At 49.7% G+C, this 17,902-nt stretch overlaps 1 protein-coding gene across 3 annotated transcripts in view; it reads right to left on the bottom strand.

The window, feature by feature from the left end:
* Nucleotides 1-17,902, bottom strand: part of LOC135913268 (neprilysin-1-like) — a 159,969-nt gene that overhangs the window by 129,731 nt on the left and 12,336 nt on the right. Inside the window, exon 1 of one of the 3 annotated variants that reach the window (XM_070538385.1) lies at nucleotides 745-875. The exons of the other annotated variants lie outside the window; for them this stretch is intronic. The gene's annotated coding sequence lies outside the window, so the exon portion shown is untranslated. Of the gene's footprint in view, nucleotides 1-744; nucleotides 876-17,902 lie in introns of those variants that run through there. 3 annotated transcript variants of the gene reach the window in all.

The raw sequence follows: 17,902 nt of genomic DNA, 5'->3' as shown, positions 1-17,902 counted from the left end.
TTACATGCCAAATCGTGCATCATTCAGCTCCCCTGATTTCAGCAAGGTTGAAAGCTGGTGTAGTTGGCATGGTTCCATAGGTATGTGACTGTGTTTAGTCTATCTGTCGTATACCAATGGGTCCACTGGCTTCTATTTATCTGCACTACAAATGTGCGTCACGCAGGTGCATCATGTGCTAGCGAGAAAAAAAAAACCATAACTATAGTGCGCCAAAACGAAGTACACGTACAGCGCAAATACTGCTAGCTGGAGCAACAAAAACAAACTGCTAAAGTCTTTGCTCACCCCCCCCCCCCCCCCCCGCGCAACAGATTGCACAGCATGTCACTAATCAAGCAGCAAGTGGGCAAGTGTACCGACGTTATCTTGCTTCCGAGAAAGACAACGCAATAATTAGTGAAGCAACACATATGAACAGGAATAGCTCCGACTCTAATCGAAAACTGTCACGAAAGCGTTACATGTAATAAAACTACGTAATCCGCCGTACATACGCCGAGGGCATAGGTCTCGTTAGACTCGATAAATACGCTGTTGCACTAAAATGCACAGTTAAAGCAGCGTACTGTGGAAAGGGTTCTAGCACTCCATTATCATGTTCTATTCTTCACACGAATGGGCCTTCGTATAGCTATGCACTAATATACCCTATCAAAAACCGGCAGACATGCGCAATGTTCAGCATCAGAATCTGTTATTTCAAGAATCAGCGGCTATAAAAAGAAAAAATATATAACTTACTGCATGGCTCGCGACGTCAACGTCCACTCGCCTTCGGTCAGTGACTGCAGCTTCGCTATACCGGCGACAATATGACGAATATATATGGTCGATTTGGCACAACTGCAAGCAGCGTCGCTCTGTCAACTCGTCCATATCGCAGTCGAGCATATCACCGAAACAGCGCACTCCACGGGCGATGGTTAACTCACGCTGAGGCGCAGGGCAGAGAGGGGAAGGGGCGCGTTTCATGCCGTATACAAGCTTCGACATGCCGAAAACCACTGCTAAACAAGCGACGACAGAAAAAAAAGAAAAGAAAAAAAGAGACGAGAGAGGAGGGAAGGGAATTTGAAGAGGGGGGCGGGGGGCGGGGGGGGGGGCAAGAGAGGGCTGTAGGCATGCGATCGCATGTCCCTCTGAATGAAGAGGCTCCGTTGTGCTACTAGGCCTTTCTTACACACTGCAATACAGAAGAGGATAAAGAGGAAGGAAGTGTTAGCTCGGGGCCAACTCTAACTTCCCTACTCCGATTCACGCAAAACTCACAAGTGCTTTTTTTGAGACAACTGCTGGACCAATTTAAATGAAGTTTATTGTATTTAAGAGATAAAGTTAAACTCCAGTGACTATTAAGCTGAATTTCGACTTATAGCTTGGACGCTTCTACAAATATTTCCGAAAAACCGGTAAGTTCTAAAAAAGAGGAAGCAGAAAGATGACGTACACTAATTATGGCAGAAGAATGCGAAAATATTACAACCCGGAAATTTTTGATCAACTGGGAAAGAATTCGCATAATACCAATACAAAAAGGAAAGTCATGAATGGAAGGACAAATTGCTTCATGACGGCTCTCTTTAAAGATTGATCTTACTTACGCTGCTACATTACTCACATTTTTCTTTTCTACGAGCAATTGTGCGTTATTATGAATATTGTATATAATATATTTAACGCCATCGCCTATTATGGGCATGTTGTAATCACATATAGGTTTTTTTTCATTAATACTTTTATTTTTTATTTCTGCTGGGAAGGAGTTTCGCAGAACTTTGAAGCATTACTGTACGGGTTGAATATTTCAGAAATATTTGTATCGATACCAGTTACTCTTTAGTTGCGTTACACCAGCTGCCTGTCCGGCGGGCAAGCGTTGTGCGCTTAAGTTGCCGAGCAAATTAGAATGGCATGAATACCTTGCAAATAATTTTGAATCAAACGTCTGCAAACCCGTAGCTCTGCACCAAAAACAGATGTCGAAGTTCTGTAAAGTGCATCTGTTATCCGCGAGAGAGCGTATGCGTCAGCAGGCCTTTGGTGTGCTGCGACACCGCGGATCTGAACACATGAGGTGTCCGACACTCTCGCGCTTAGGGCCGATTTACGCTCGAGCCGCCCATCGCCGCAAGCCGCACCGCACGCTTGCGGTCGCGCGAAAAATTGCACGCATCCAGCACTTGTGCACAAATTACCATTTACACCGTGTGCACAGTGTATAACCTTAGACATTGTAAACAGAAATCTGTGCACAAGTGCTGGATACGTGCAATTTTTCGCGCGACCGCAAGCCTGTGGTGCGGCTTGCGGCGATGGGCGGCTCGAGCGTAAATCTGCCCTTAGCCGTGCGCGGCTTAGTCGCGTCCACGGCGACAATGGATCCTGGCGATTGAGCCGACGCTGAGTGCCTTGTTGCCTCGACGGCAACACACAATTTTGGTCCGCTCCACGTAAACGGCCCTCCGCGGACTGACTCGACCAAGGGAAACAGGCAGTCGCCCTTTGCTGTTCCCCTAAATACTTCGCCTTTTCGTATTTGTCTTCAACCTGACCTCTCCCCTTGTCCTCCTTTCTTACTCTACTATCTCGGTGGCAAGGATTCACTCTGCATAAATGGACTATCTTGATCGAGACTGGTGGGTTATAGTAACTCTGTTAGTTATGAGACGGGCTCCGGGGCGGGCGGTCGGCATAGCGGCCGTAAATAAATACTTTGCGTGGACAAACAAAGCCCTTCGAAAGCCAAGAGGCCTCTGCCAGCCCTGGCAGCAATCAGCGTGTGTTGCCGCGCTTAGATGGCGTTAATGACAGTGCTGAAGGTCCGGTCTCTTAAGAAGAAGCTGGCAGCTCTCAAAAGCACCAGCATTGGAGAGCACCCACTGGTTGCCAAGTCCATGGAAATAAGTACGTTCTCCGGACATACTTCTATAGGGGCAGTCATGCAGCGAGTTGCGCCTCTTATACTCTCTCGTAGAGGGAAAGGCAGCCGGCATCTAGTCGTATGGTCTCCGAAAAGGGCACGTGACTTCACCATAATTTTTCGGTAGATTTCAGTGGGCACTCGAGGCGACAAAAGGAGGGACATCGTCGCTTTCCAAAGAGTTATAGTTGTGATCGGCAACCTTTGAACAAGAACAAAAAAAAAAGTGCGCTAGCTTTACTCTTTTCTTTTCTTTTTCTTTTTTTTATGCCTTTAGCATGTGCGACGACAGTGCTCTCACTTTCTCGTCCACATTTAGCCATTACCTCATTTGTGTTCTTTTGATGTATCGTTTATTTATTTATTTATTTATTTATTTATTTATTTATTTATTTATTTATTTATTTATTTATTGGTTTGTTTGTTTATTACTTTGCTTGTTCGTTCGTTTGTTTCTAGCAAAGACGTACAAGTGTGTTCATTCGGCGCGTGTGAAAGGGCAAATGACCAGTGTTAGAATTGTCGTAACAAAAAACGCGACATGCTAAAGCAACGACCAAGTAGCCAGCGCGAACGGCCATGCTGCCTTTCATGCGCCCAGCAGACCAGGTGGGTAAGTATTTGACGAGACACGTCTGGCCCAGGAGGAGGAATAAACTTTGTTAGTTGAAATGAGCCGACGGTAAAATCGTCCGAGCTGGGTGGCGTCCCTAGTCCAGGATGCCGTGGGCCTGAGCTGATAGCTTGGCCCTGCTCACCAGGCGATGCTGGTCTTCAGGGGTCGAGCTTGTCACCTGTGCCTCCCACTGCTCGACGGTTGGTCCGGTGATGGGCGGTGTCGATGGGTTTTTTTGACATTCCCATACCATGTGGTAGAGGATATTGGGCGTGGAGCAGAAGGCGTATTTGTGAGTATAGCTCGTGGGATACATGGCGTGTAGCAGGGTGCCGTGCGGGAATGTGCCGGTCTGTAGTCTTCGGAAGATCACCGCCTCTTCTCTTGTCAGCTGGGGATGCGGGGGTGGATAGATCCTTCTACCCAGTCTAGTGGCTCAGGATATCGGCGTATCTTTTCGGGACGCTATCTTGTTGGTCTACCGGTGCTCGTGAACCTGGTGGGATAGCCCGGAGAATGTGATCTCGTGGCCCAAGTTTTATTTTATTTTTTGTGCTGCGAATAGTCCTTCATCCGTACGCATGAAACAACGCTAAAGAAGAAGAAGCTTCTACAGTAGGTGCCTTTCTGATGATGATGATGACGATGATGATCAGGTGACTTTCTCCTTCGTTGCGTATGGCGAAATCATCTTAGATATTTCTGTAACGCGCACGTCGTGCCCATTTACCGCTCATTCCTGCCTGCAACAGTATTGAGGCACGAACCTAATTCCAAGCAAGAAAGCAAAAAAGAATTAAAAGACACAACAGCGCGAAGCCGGAGCCGATGCTACTTCTTTTATGACTTAAACATCGAATATGTGTAAGCGCTGAAAGAAAACACGCCGAGCAGTTTTTCAGCGTAGACACATTGTTCCGAGTACTCCCATTTCAACGCTTCTGCTATAAATTTGAGCTCGTAGCACAAATGGACTGAAATGACTAGGCTATTATAACCACGATAAATTGGCGAGATTTTGCAGCCAACAAAGAGAGGTCTGCGTAGAAAACAAATAGAATTGCTGGATTTCCGGCGGTCGCCGGAAATCCAGCAATACTATGTGTTATATATATATATATATATATATATATATATATATATATATATATATATATATATATATATATATACAGATGGAGAGAGAGACTCATAGCCATCGCTATTTCGCAGCCCACGATGTTGATAGAAGAAAGACATACGGGTGACGGCAATAATGCGCAGATGAGGAAGGAGTGCATAATAAACATCCCTCTGTCTCTCCCTGTCCTTGGCCACGCACACATGCGTTTTGGTAACACCACCTCCGAAACTAAACTTATGGCTAAATGCGTCAATAAGGCACGGCATAGAACACAACGGACACGCAAGCAGAAACGAGTCCCTCTATGACGGGACGATCTACAACGGCGCCAAAGCGCTAACTCGCCCTACAAGTTTAGCCACTGCTTTCCTTAGAAGTGCCGCTGTCATTCGGGCGGCGCAGGTGGTTCCACTTCTCCAGAAGCCTGTGGACAGTCGATGCGATGCGAGAGCGTTCCAACCGAAAGCAAACTAGAAGATAAGACGTCTTTTCGTTGTCCGCCCTTCGCAGTGTAGCCGCCGAAACATCGGCGCAGATGTCGTCGCGTCCCCTTCGAGAAGATGCATCGGTCATTCGGGAGAGTCGATGAACCCGCCCTGACCTTTCCCTGCACACGCGAGAGCAAGCGCCGAGAAAGCACTGCCGTCAAGCAGGGCAATGGCCAGAAGTGCGGCGGCCGCCGAGAACAGTGCGGCACAGGCCACAAGCAAGAGAAAAGGCAAGAGCGAAGTAAACAAGGCACGAAGTGGAGATCACAGGCGTTAAACTGGTGGTTGCCCATCTGTGTTTTTTTTTTCTTTTTTGCCCGTTTCTTTTTTTACAGAAGCTGGACACGTGTCCCCTTCAGCGAAGTGTCTTTCTACTGGAACACACGGCGTCGCCACCAAGAGTCCTCTATCGCATCCCCGCATATGTATCACCAACTCGCTCAAGCAGCGGCCTTTTTTTTTTTAGTTTTCTTCCTGCCTACATATTGTATATACTTGTGTAGGGGTGGCACTTTTTTCCCACACTTTTGACGAGTTGTGGCCCTTACACGGGACCGAACCTTTCGGTGAAAGTGGTGTCGCACGCCGGATCCTGTGCACACCCGGGCTCTCGCCACCAAGCAGCGGCAGACGGAAGCACGCAGCGCGCGACAATTCGCCGATGCGCGCACGTGCGGCATCGGGGCATTGAACGCGATTACTACTTCTCCGGTGGAAGCATTCTTTGTTCCAAATTTTGGGCAACCAAGTTGGGGGTGCGGTCCCTACACGACGAGTCCATACGGTGTTCCTGCCGGTAAGAAGCCCACCCGCTTTGTGGTTCAACCTGCTCTCGACGCTCACAATTGTCCATTGTACATGAAGGAAGCAGCTAGCGCCCTGCGTCCGTGATGGGCACCGTGACAAAACGTTCTTCCCCGCTCCTTGTTCGCTTTAACCATCCTTTAACGTCTCGCCTGTCGCACCTGTAAACCACCGAAACCCAACACGTTGTTTCCCCCCATCGATTCTCGTGACTCATGTCAACGACAACAAAAAAAAGAACGCGAAGAGACTGGGAGGAAGCAGTTTGCGACGGCCCCTCATTGTGCCTTTTCTGGCGGTAAACCAACACGGTGGCGGATCCATCGTTTTGCTTTACCGCGTTGACGTTCACAAAGAGAACGCGTAAATAAAATTGACGAGGACACAACTGCGCGACCGTCAAATGCTTGTTATCCGCGTGGACGCGTCGGCTGTAAGGCAATGAAGACTCAATAGTGAAAAATGACGTAATTTTGAAAAGAAACTAACTAGTGGTTACCTTAGCGTACAGTGTCAATTTAAAGGCAAGGTGAAGAAGAGGCAACGCGACACATCAGTCATGTGTAGCGTTACAACTTCGTCATGTCTGTTACATGTCGTCATGTATGCGGTAATCAGGAACCAAGAAAACTCAGAGGAAATCGCTTTGCATTGGTGGTCTCAGTACCGCTGTAATAACCGTAGCTTTCTCCGCTTCTTGATATATTTACAAACTGTTGTTTCCTTCGCAATAAAGATGTCACTTTGAGGTCCCCTTCGCTACTACTGCTTTGCATGACATCATTCTTGCCTTCCTTGAAGGACAAGTCAAAGTTAGCGTCACGGAATGCGTTGTCCACAACTAAATTCTTCGCAGCCTCGGGCATTCGCGTCACAGGTTCCTGTTCTTATTGCGCTACCGACAAAACGGATCGTTTATGCTAAGTATGATTTACGTGAAGCGAGTGGAGTCTTGCACGAGACGGCATCGCATCGCACTCTTTGTATTCCGACCTTGTCTTACAGCAATTTCGATTTTTTCTCTAAAATTTTTGAACATTTTCTCCAGATAGCAAAACTGTGCCTTAATATTGCTCGAGGAGGCGGGCTTTAGTTACATGATAAATTACAACAAATGATTGTTTGATCGCAAGGGATCACTTGAAACGGCATGTTGCAATTGATCGATGCCGGCGAGTTTGCAGACCACGCCCATTTGGAACAATGTGCGTTTTTTAAAGCGCGCAGGAAAAAATTATCCGCACGATCAATGCGATTCATCAAACATCTTGAGAACAGATACATCGAAATAACTGCCGGCCTTGGATTTCATTCTAATGGGACATGCCTCGCCAATTCACAGACTGCAAATCGTAAAATGCAGTGTGTCTGAAAGCGATTAGTTGAAATCTTAATACCAAAATCTTGCTTTTTACAGCGAGGCTGTTTACCTCTAGCCCCCGTATGCATCACCTACATGCGTTCCAGGGGGTGGGGGTGATATCCTGGGCGGCTTAAGTGCGTATCGGGGACATGGCGCGTGGAGAGGAAAAAAGACGGATAGGGGGAGAGTGGGAAAGAGTGTGGCGATGGCGCCTTTGCATGCGGCATGTCTGTGATTATAACGTCACGCGCGTCGGGGGTGCCGGCCGGGCTGCAGCAGCGATTGTGGCAGATGCAGGGGTGGTGCGGTGACCGTGGTGGCGCTTGTGTCGGCGTAGTGTGGTGGCGCACGCCGGAGGAACGAGCGGAGAGGCTTCTACAGCAGAAACACAACCATTGACACCAGGACCGTGCAAAAGCCGAGAAATTGTATGTAGCCTAAACAGCTTCGCTGGCAACTCGTGCGCGTATAGGAATGTCGCGGCCACACAATTTTTTCAATTAAGCAGTTTCATTTCTAATAAAAGTAGTGTCCGCTATCCGGGTAATCCAAAACGAGGTATGTGAATTGTGCCATCTCTCACAGGCGATTTTTTAAAAAAAATTTATTCACAACAACAAAAAGTAAACTCGATATATCTGACGCCAACAAGCAAACAAACAAGACGTGAGCAATTATAGCGGCGAAATAAAAGCACCGTTGGAACAGAGGAGAAAAAAAAATTAGAGAAGCCGAGAAGCAACGCCATGCCGTAGTCGTCAACGTCGTGTACCACTGTCGCCGTGCACACACAAGCACGCATCACACAAGGCCCGGCAGGTCCGCACATTTACACCGCGAAGCTATCCAACGAGATTGCGCACAGTTTTAAGCATTATTCGCCGAGAGCAGCCACCTTTCTCGCAGGCGGGAGGGTGGGTGGAGTGTTTCGGCCGTTCGGGGGGGGGGGGATCCCAGGGACAGTGCAGCCTAAAATTACGCCACAGGAACGACTGGGTACGTGCACTGCTGCCAATGGGTTTGCGCGATTGTGTGTGTGTGTGTGTGTGTGTGTGTGTGTGTGTGTGTGTGTGTGTGTGTGTGTGTGTGTGTGCGTGTGTGTGTGCGTGCGTGTGTGTGCGCGTGCGTGTGTGTGTGCGTGTGTGTGTGCGCGTGTGCGTGTGCGTGTGTGTGTGTGTGTGTGTGTGTGTGCGTGCGTGTGCGTGTGCGTGTGTGTGTGTGTGTGTGTGTGTGTGTGTGTGTGTGCGTGTGTGTGTGTGTGTGTGTGTGTGTGTGTGTGTGTGCGTGTGTGTGTGTGTGTGTGTGTGTGTGTGTGTGTGTGTGTGTGTGCGCGCGTGCGTGCGTGCGTGCGTGCGTGTGTCACTAGGTACGGCCTACAGGGTTTTAGTTTGCTTTCAATATCGATATTATAAACGTTGCGTTTTCCTTATTACGACATAAACACTACATCATATAATCTCTACGTAACCGGGCACTTGAGTCTGCCAAATATTTTTTGACAGTTTACATGTCTAACCAACTCTAACCAATTTCCGCGCAGGCGCGAACATTGTGCGCAAGCGAGGCCGAAAGCGTCCATAGGGGCCAATGTCTGAATAAATGACATATAAACGTTACAGAGAATTCGCTACACCTCAGTGGCTATGGTGTAAGGCTGCTGAGCACGAGGTCGCGGGATCGAATCCTGGCCACGGCGGCCGCATTTCGATGGGGGCGAAATGCGAAAACTCCCGTGTACTTAGATTTAGGTGCACGTTAAAGAGTACCCAGGTGTTAATAATTTCCGGAGTCCCCTCCTACGACGTGCCTCATAATCAGAAAGTGGTTTTGGCACGTAAAACCCCATATATTATTATTATTAGAATTCGCTACACGATTCCTTTTTTTTTTCCTGCGTGCGTTGCTCACAATATGTGCTGCCAACATGAATGCGAGCAAGAGTTTTATCAAAGGACAATTGCAACAAAATTTCGCTTCGGCTAAATTGGCTATAAACGAGTGTAGTGCATAGACAATTTGCATAACCACAACGACCACGTGCACACTTTCCCGCCATCATCGGGAATGATAGATGGCGGGCCACTGCAGGAAACACGTGCAGATAGTTCGTGGGCAGCACCCGCTCTGCTACACCTCTCGTTGAGCTTGCTGTGGTGTTCTGACAAACACAAAGCGTGTTCGCCACGGAGCATGACCGTGTGAACGCAAACTTGGTTTCCCGCTACGGAATACGTGACATATCTTGGTTCCGCCCATTCGCCACGAACGCGTCGGTTGAATATACTACAAAGGCAAACCGGCGCCGGTGAAAGAGGCTTTGACTGCAGGTGTTACAACTTTATCCAAGTCTCGCGTCATTCTGTATCACATCAGAGCCAAGTACACGAAAAAGAGGCAATCCAACGAAGAAAACGCCGCGATACACGGCGCATGCGGCCATCCCGCGTGGCCATACAATGCGTCCAAAGTCTGCCCTCGTTAACGCTGAGAATGTACTGGCACGCATCTGGAACATATCTTGTCGCAGCCACCATTGCCTGGCGTCTCATTTTTGCCTCAAGAAACGGCTTCCGATGCGAGTAACGTAGCTCATTACGATGGTGCTTTACGTGTATAGACCTCATGGGTGCCGAATAATGGATAACTAACCATGTGTGCGGTGTAAATTCAAATCTTTTTAATACGCAGAGTGCCTGTTGAACCGAAGCTCCTGCATTCAAATGTAGCAATTGTTGTGAAATGTGGGCGACTGGTCCGCACGGGCCACGCAGCGGCAGAGCGCACAGGTGAAGACAGCGCACTGAGCGGCGTGCTTTGCGCACTTATGCGCTTTGCGGCAGTAAATGTGCACGTGGACAAACTGCTTGCATAGAGGCAAACAGCTGTATAGGTGGGAACGTCGAAACTCAGTGAAGGAAGGCTGGATAAACAGCACAATACACACAAGGACGCGATGGGCCAGGCGACACGATACTGGAATTTCCCCTCACTATGGCAGTCGAAAACCAGTGTCGACTGACTGCAGCACAGGGTTGCCAGCCTTATGCGGGGCTGTTGCGCTCACCTAGTGATTGGCGGATATGACATAAATACGAGCCCGTCACCGCCGAAATCACCTTTCTTTATTCGAGGGCGCCACTGGCAGCCGTGCATGCCGCCAAATCGTGGAGGTCATGCCGAAAAGTCGCGGTGGCACTCCTGGGTGAGTCGTCATTTCTGGCGAGCAGTTGTGACAGCGTTTTCCTTTTATAAGTTTTGGTATCAAGGGCGTCTATTTCTTGCGAGCTTTTCTTGGAATATCAATTCGTACTTCACTGCGTAAAATTTCGCAGAAATGTTGCTATATCTACACCACGTGAAACTATGCGTCTTACGCGGCATGGAATTTCGTCGCAGTTGACCTTCAAAAAGCGCAAGAGGCTTGTGCTTCCTTGCTTACGCGCGGGTTCCAGCATACGTCATGGCATAACAGAGCACATCATTAACAATATTACATTTGCGAAGATAACGTACATTACATAGCTTTTACGAGTCCCCAAGGCGCTCCTCTTTATTTGGTTTCAGCTCGACAGCTGCCCAGATATTGCGAAAATTAACCTGACAAACAGAAATGCTTATATCCAAGCAGCTGTAGTTGCTTAACACGCTACAAATAAACAGTATGTCGTAGTCGAGCTCTATTAAATTGGCGTCGGCTAGTCCAACCTTATTAGTTCGATCATTTCCGATGGCTAAGTATTGACATTATCGTTGCCAGAAAATCTCGTTCACTCGTCGCAAAGAAACCTAAGCAGAGCTGTATTTTCTGAAATTATAATCGATGCCAGGATGCCTAACGACCGCAGCAAAGAAGTAAAAAAGTACGTTTTTAATCTTAAAACTAGCGCGTGAGACGGCAGTAGACGGTGTTACAACGGTCTCCTCAGTAGCAGCAGCCAGGAGCGCTCGACCAGCTAGGTTGATCAACGGAGTGGGCCCAGGCAAATGAGGGGACATAGTACGCTTATTATTTTTATATGAAAGCACACATCTACAATGGCCAGAGAGGGAAATAGCGATGAAGAAGGCGGACAACTGCAACCCAGAGAGGCACAACGCCAGCGTACTGATTAGGAAGGAGGTAATAGAAAAAGAAAAGTTGAAGATCCGTAGGAAGAGGGGAAGTAAAGGACGAGCGAAGAAAGAGCGAATTTAGAGTCCACAAAGTCTAAGCGCCACGACGTAGTACAAAACCAAGTCTATTAACATCACTGCGTACACAGCGGTCAGCTTGAGAAAGCTGTTCGAGAGCGAAAGGCCGAACGATGCTCCACCCGCACGGGTGAGGGAAAGGCATCGGCCGAAGCACGTGCCCTCAGACATGTCTTGACTGGCAGCGGTCTCGCCGCCGCACTGAAGGCTTTTGTCAACTGCCGCTCGGGCTCCCGTGCTAGCCCGGCACGTGACGCAGAGAAGGGTCAATGCGCCGCACCGGCGAACCATTCATGTTCACCGCTGGAATAAACGAACGAATGAAAGGCTTTATTTATCCCTCATTAAAAGGAAGATGGCAACGGGATAGAAGGTGGGGGAAGAACTACTTAAAATAGGCGCTGTAAACACGCGGCTCTTTTGAAGCGCTCGAAAGGTATTCGTTCTCAGAGCGATAGCTTAAAGCCCTTAGCCTTGTGCTGCCTGCCTGGCAAAAAAAAATGCGGCTTCGACCGTAATGCCAAGCGCTGACGCGATAGCTGGAGAAGTATACAGTGCGCAGTAAGTCTTGCACTGTTTGAGCAAACATTCCCAAATGCACGAAATCATTATCCATTTGAGAAAAAAATTAATGAGTTGTACTCCTTTACGTATGTATGTATGTATGTATATATGTATGTATGTATGTATGTATGTATGTATGTATGTATGTATGTATGTATGTATGTATGTATGTATGTATGTATGTATGTATGTATGTATGTATGTATGTATGTATGTATGTATGTATGTATGTATGTATGTATGTATGTATATTTACGTATGTATGTATGTATGTATATTTACGTATGTATGCATGCGCTTCAAAGAGAAGGTGGAGCTGCATTGGCGACATTGGCACAAAATACTCGCTTGACCATACCCACGAACCAGAATCATTTGGACGTTCTTGTTGACAGTGTTCCTGTGTGCTCGTCGATTGACACCGCGGCACATATGTCTATTATAAGTGCTGCTCTTCGCTGTCGGCTCAAGAAAGTTCTTACGTCTGCCCCAAACCGAGCCGTACGAGTCACCGACGGAGGGACTGTCGCCATTGTTGGCATGTGCTCTGCCCGAATCACTGTCGCTGCGAGTAGCACCGTCGTTCTCTTCACAGTCATCGGGCATTGGCCTCACCAACTCATTCTCAGTCTGGATTTTCTCGCCGCTCATTCTGCTCTCATTGACTGTTCGGCCGGCTCACTTCTCCTTGACTTGCCTCTTCTTGCCGACCCTGTAGACCCGCCTCAAATCCGTTTAAGCTGCATGGGTTTTATTCGCCTCCCGCCTAAATCTGTGACGCAAGTCGACATGTGTCACACCAGCTGTACCTGACGGCAATTATATGGTCGCACCAATTCCGGCCGTTATGCGTACACATGGCGTTACCGTTCCGCACACTCTGCTGAGAATTACTGGCAACTGCACCTGCCTTCCCCTTGTCAATTTCGCGTTAACAGCGCAATTACTCCCACAAGGGATCTCATTGGCTGACATTAGCGCTCTGCTGGATGATCAGGTCGAGCCCGTCACAGTCCAAGACGGTTGCAGCTCAGCCCACACCGCGACGTCTTCCCACGGCAGTGGCGTCGACAGTGAGATGGTTTCCTCTGACCTTATGCCTGCTCAAACTGAAACCCTCTGCCGCGTTCTTGAAGGCTATTGCGATATTTTTTTTCTTTGACAATCAACCCTTAGGCCAAATGTCTGTCGTGACCCATCGCATAAATACTGGCGGGGCGAGCCCTATTCACCGACGTCCATATCTCGTTTCTGCGTTGGAACGAAGGGCATTATCGAGCCTTCCTGTATTTCGTGGGTTCACGCGTCGTCCTTGTGAAAAAGAAGAAAGGAACGCGGCGCTTTTGTGCAGATGATCGCCTCCTGAACAAGATCCCTAAAAAGGACGTTTACCCTTTGACACGTATTCATGACGCTCTAGACTGCCGGTACGCTGCCACCTATTTTTCTTCTTCGAGCTGCAGTCTGGCTACTGGCTGATTGCCGTCGACGACATGGACCAAAAGAAGACTGCATTTGTTACCCCTGATGGTCTTTATCAGTCAAAGTGATGCATTTCGGTGTCTGTAACGCACCGGCCGCCTTCGAACGAAAGAGAGACTATTTGCTTCAGAGGTTCAAGTGGTCCACCTGTTTGTTCTATCTGGACGACGTTATCGTTTTCTCCAGACAAAATTCGTGCCGTTACGAACTGCCCTGTCCCGAAGTCTACAAAGGGCGTTCGTAGTTTCGTAGGGCTGTGATCCTATTCCCGATGCTTTGTAAAGGATTATGCGACCATTGCACGTCACCTTACCAACCTCTAGAAGAAAGACGTCCCATTTTCTTCGCGTCCTGATCATGCCGGATATTTTCCTCATCTCACTACTCTCCTTACCCCACCTCCAATCCTGGCCCACTTTGACTCGTATGCCTCAACAGAAGTTCGAACTGATGCCAGTGGTCACGGCATAGGAGCAGTGTTAATGCAACGCCAGCATGGACGTGATCGCGCTAGAGCCTATGCCAGCAGACTTCTGTCACCTGCTGAGCGCAATTACCCAGTTCAGAGCGCGAGTGCCTCGCTCTTGTGTGGGCGGTTGCGAACTTTAGTCCATATACTTGTATAGACGTCCATTATGTCTAATCACTGATCTCCACGCTATCTGCTGGCTATCCTCGCTCAAAGAGCTCACTGGACGACTCGCTCGGTGAGCTTTACGCCTGCAAGAGTACACCTTCTCGATCAAATATAAGACGGGACGCTTGCACCAGGTTGCCGATTGTTTGTCCCACTACCCCGTGGAAAACCCGGGAGATACAGACCCCATCGCTTCCGTTTTCTCTGTGTCACAGTTGCTTCAAATCGGCAGTGAGCACTGCCGCGATCCTTCTTTACGAGCCCTCATCGACCGGCTGGAGTTCCCGCCTGGGGATGCCTCTCTCCGGATGTTTCCGGATGTTTCGGATGAAACCGACAGGTTTCATGGCGGAAACCCAGGAAACCATGGATGAAGATTTTCACGACGCCACCGAGCCCGTCCTCGTGCAAGATCGAAGCGGGCCCGCGGCAGGCACCCAAGCCCCGAAAGGCAGCACCCCAACGACAGGAAGACCACAGGCAGAAAGCAATAACGACGCGGACCCGGAATGGGAGATCGCCATGTCCAGGAGACAGAAGAGGTGCCAGCGAGACGGCAAAGGATCGAGCAGCCAAGTTTTGGCGGGAACGGCGCTAGGGAACAGAAATTCCTTAGGCGACGAAAAGATCACAGGCGGCGCGCCAGCTGCGCCGAAGCGAGGAGGAGGAGAGGGGCTGCCGCGGAGGAGACTGCCTCCGCTCCCGAAGGACGATTTAAAGATAGTGCTCAGGCCGAGTGGACTCGCAGTCAAGAGCTTGCAGACACACCAGGTTGCGCGAGCGGTGGTCGCGGCCACCGGATCCGGATGCAAGGCGGAAGACTTGATCATCAGGCTGCGCAATGGCTCCAACATCATAATAGTAAGCACCGGCAACGAAGAGGCGGCCCAACGTATACGGCGCATCACGCAGCTAACGTTCGGGAACAGCAGCTACGCCATCAACGCACACGTGGCGGCGCCGGAGGGCACGTTGCGGGGGGTCATCCACGGGGTGGACGCGGGGACCTCGCCAGAAGAGCTCAAGGCGAACCTTAGAGTCCGAACGCAAGGAGTCAAGATCTTAGCAGCCAGGATGCTTGGACGGTCGAGCACGGCAGTCATCACATTTGATGGCCCCATAATCCCGAAGCAAGTACTCTACTACGGTGGAGAGATGTGGTGCTATCCATACCGCCCGACGAGACAAGTATGCTACAAATGCTGCCAGCAGGGGCATCGGTCGGACGTCTGCCCGAATCCGGAGGCCAAGGCCTGCAAGCAATGTGGCTGCCAAAATCCAGCGGAACAACACCAGTGCACACCCAAATGCCTGATATGCGGGGGCGACCACGTTGCAGGCACGCGGGACTGCAAGCAACGACTCAAGACGGCAGGCGAGCTGCGAGGAGGTCCCCAGGGACATCAGCAGCAGAGGCGCAGCCGCAGCCGAAGCAGAGGCGGCGCAAGAAGACCGAGGTGGTTCCGAGACGAGGGCCAGGACCAGGGTCAGCAAAACTTCAAAGCCTACCGGAGCGGGTCACGGAGCTGGAGCCGCGACCGGGGCCGAAGCCAGAGCCGAGGGTCCAACCGGGACGGATCCTATCCACCCCTGGGCGGCACGGGCCAGCAACAGCAAAAACAGCAAAAGAAGAGCGGCGGCGGCGTTAAGGTGAGCTGGGGGACCGGCCCTCCCAAAACACTTTTTGCTTCGCACTCGGGACCACACACTAACAACACGCAGACAGCGGCCGAAAGGCAACTAAGTGAGGAAAACAAAAGTCTCAAACGCGAACTCGAGCTAAGCCGAGAAGAAACGCGACAACTCAGGAAGAGGATAGACGACCTAATTAAAGAAATGCAAGCGCTCAGACGAGCGGGGTACTCGCCGATCAGAACGCCAACGCCACCACCGCAGGCCGTGGCACCAGTGCAGCAAAACACAGAGGAGAAAAGCTTCAATGATGAAATCAGGAATTTCATGACTAGCGTGCAAAACCAAATGCAACAGATGCAAAATCAGATGCAACAAACGCAACAAAAGATAGCTCTGCAGGACCAGAGCTTCCGTAACTACGTCAAAAATCAAAACACGCAGAAAACCACTAATGACGCCAGGGATAGGCTATACAATGACAGGAGATTCGGATCAGAAACCCAAGGTACAAGCAACAGCAGTAACAACGCAACATGGCAGGACAAAACCAACTAGAAGTATGGCAGTGGAACTGCAGAGGGTACAAGCGCAAGCAAGGACTCCTGCAACAGTTCATATCTACGCGAGAAAATCCACCAGATATAATCATGCTACAGGAAACCAATAATACCCCCGCACTCAGGGGCTACACGTGCCAGGAGAGTGGCCGCACCGCGACCCTCATCAGTAACAAAGTAGTAACCATAGCGCATAAAGAAATCGAGGACACCCAGATAGAACACGTGATCACGGAGGTGATTCCCAAAAGGAAAAGAAAGGCTAGAAGTACGTACATAGTAAACTTGTACAGCCCACCTAAACAGACAAAAGGAAACTTTATTAAACTTTTCGCGGAGGCCAAAAAATTGGCGGGACAAAACACCCTAATCATAGCGGGAGACTTTAACGCTAAAAGCCCACGCTGGGGCTATAAAAAGGAAGACAAGAAGGGACGAGGCATCTGCACGGCGGCAGAAAACACCGGGTGCGAGCTGCTAACCGATGAAAACCAGCCGACTAGACAGGGAAACAGCGTCAGTCCAGACACGTGTCCCGACCTAACCTTTATCAGGGGCGCCAAGCAGGCAGAGTGGGAAAACCTGCTCGAGAACCTTGGCAGCGACCACCACATAATAAGAGTCAGCACGGTGGCAGACAATGTCAAGAGGAAAATTGGTACGGCTCGGCTGACGGATTGGGACGCCTTTAGAGCACACTGTCGACAGCTAAAGGGTAACATTACCTCGGTTGAAGAGTGGAGCCAGCAACTCAAGCAAATTCAGGAAATGTACACGCAAGAAGTGCATAGAACCGAACAAACACCGGAAGTAGACAAGCGGCTCCTCAGGCTCTGGGAGGCTAGACGCGGGCTCACCAAGAGATGGAAAAGACAAAAGCTAAATAAGAAGCTAAAGAAGAAGATAGCGGACATCACTAGGCAGACGGAGGAGTACGCGACGCAGCTGGCCAGACAGGGGTGGCAACAGTTTAGCAACTCGCTGAACGGGACCCTAAGTACGGCCAAAACGTGGCGTATCCTCAAGGCCCTAATGGACCCTAGCAAGAACAAGTCCGAAAGCGGCAAATCGATCCAAAGACTGGTCCACCAGTACGAAGGTTCCGAAGAGCAGCTCCTGAAAGAAGTCCGAGAAAAATGCTACGGGAAAGACCAAATCGAAGGTTACAAAGGAGATTATCTCGGTGAGGAAAACCCGAAAATGGACCGACCCATCACAAGAGCGGAGGTCACCGAGGCCGTGAGAGCGGCCACCAAGAATACAGCGGCGGGAGCGGACAAAATTCGAAACTCGCTCATAAGAAACCTAAGCGACGAGGCAGTCGATCAGCTGACGTCGTACCTCAACATGCTCTGGCAAGAGGGGAAGGTACCGGCGGAATGGAAACACGCCATCGTGGTCATGATACCCAAGCCGGGCAAGAAACTACAGATCGAAAATCTCAGGCCGATCTCGCTTACGTCGTGCCTGGGAAAACTGTATGAGAGAATAGTCACCAGAAGGATCCAGCAGCACCTGG

Source organism: Dermacentor albipictus, chromosome 5 (genome assembly GCF_038994185.2).
Source record: "Dermacentor albipictus isolate Rhodes 1998 colony chromosome 5, USDA_Dalb.pri_finalv2, whole genome shotgun sequence".
Taxonomy (NCBI): Eukaryota; Metazoa; Arthropoda; class Arachnida; order Ixodida; family Ixodidae; genus Dermacentor; species Dermacentor albipictus.
The sequence above is the reverse complement of the archived record's forward strand: the minus strand, read 5'-3'. Positions and strand labels throughout refer to the sequence as shown.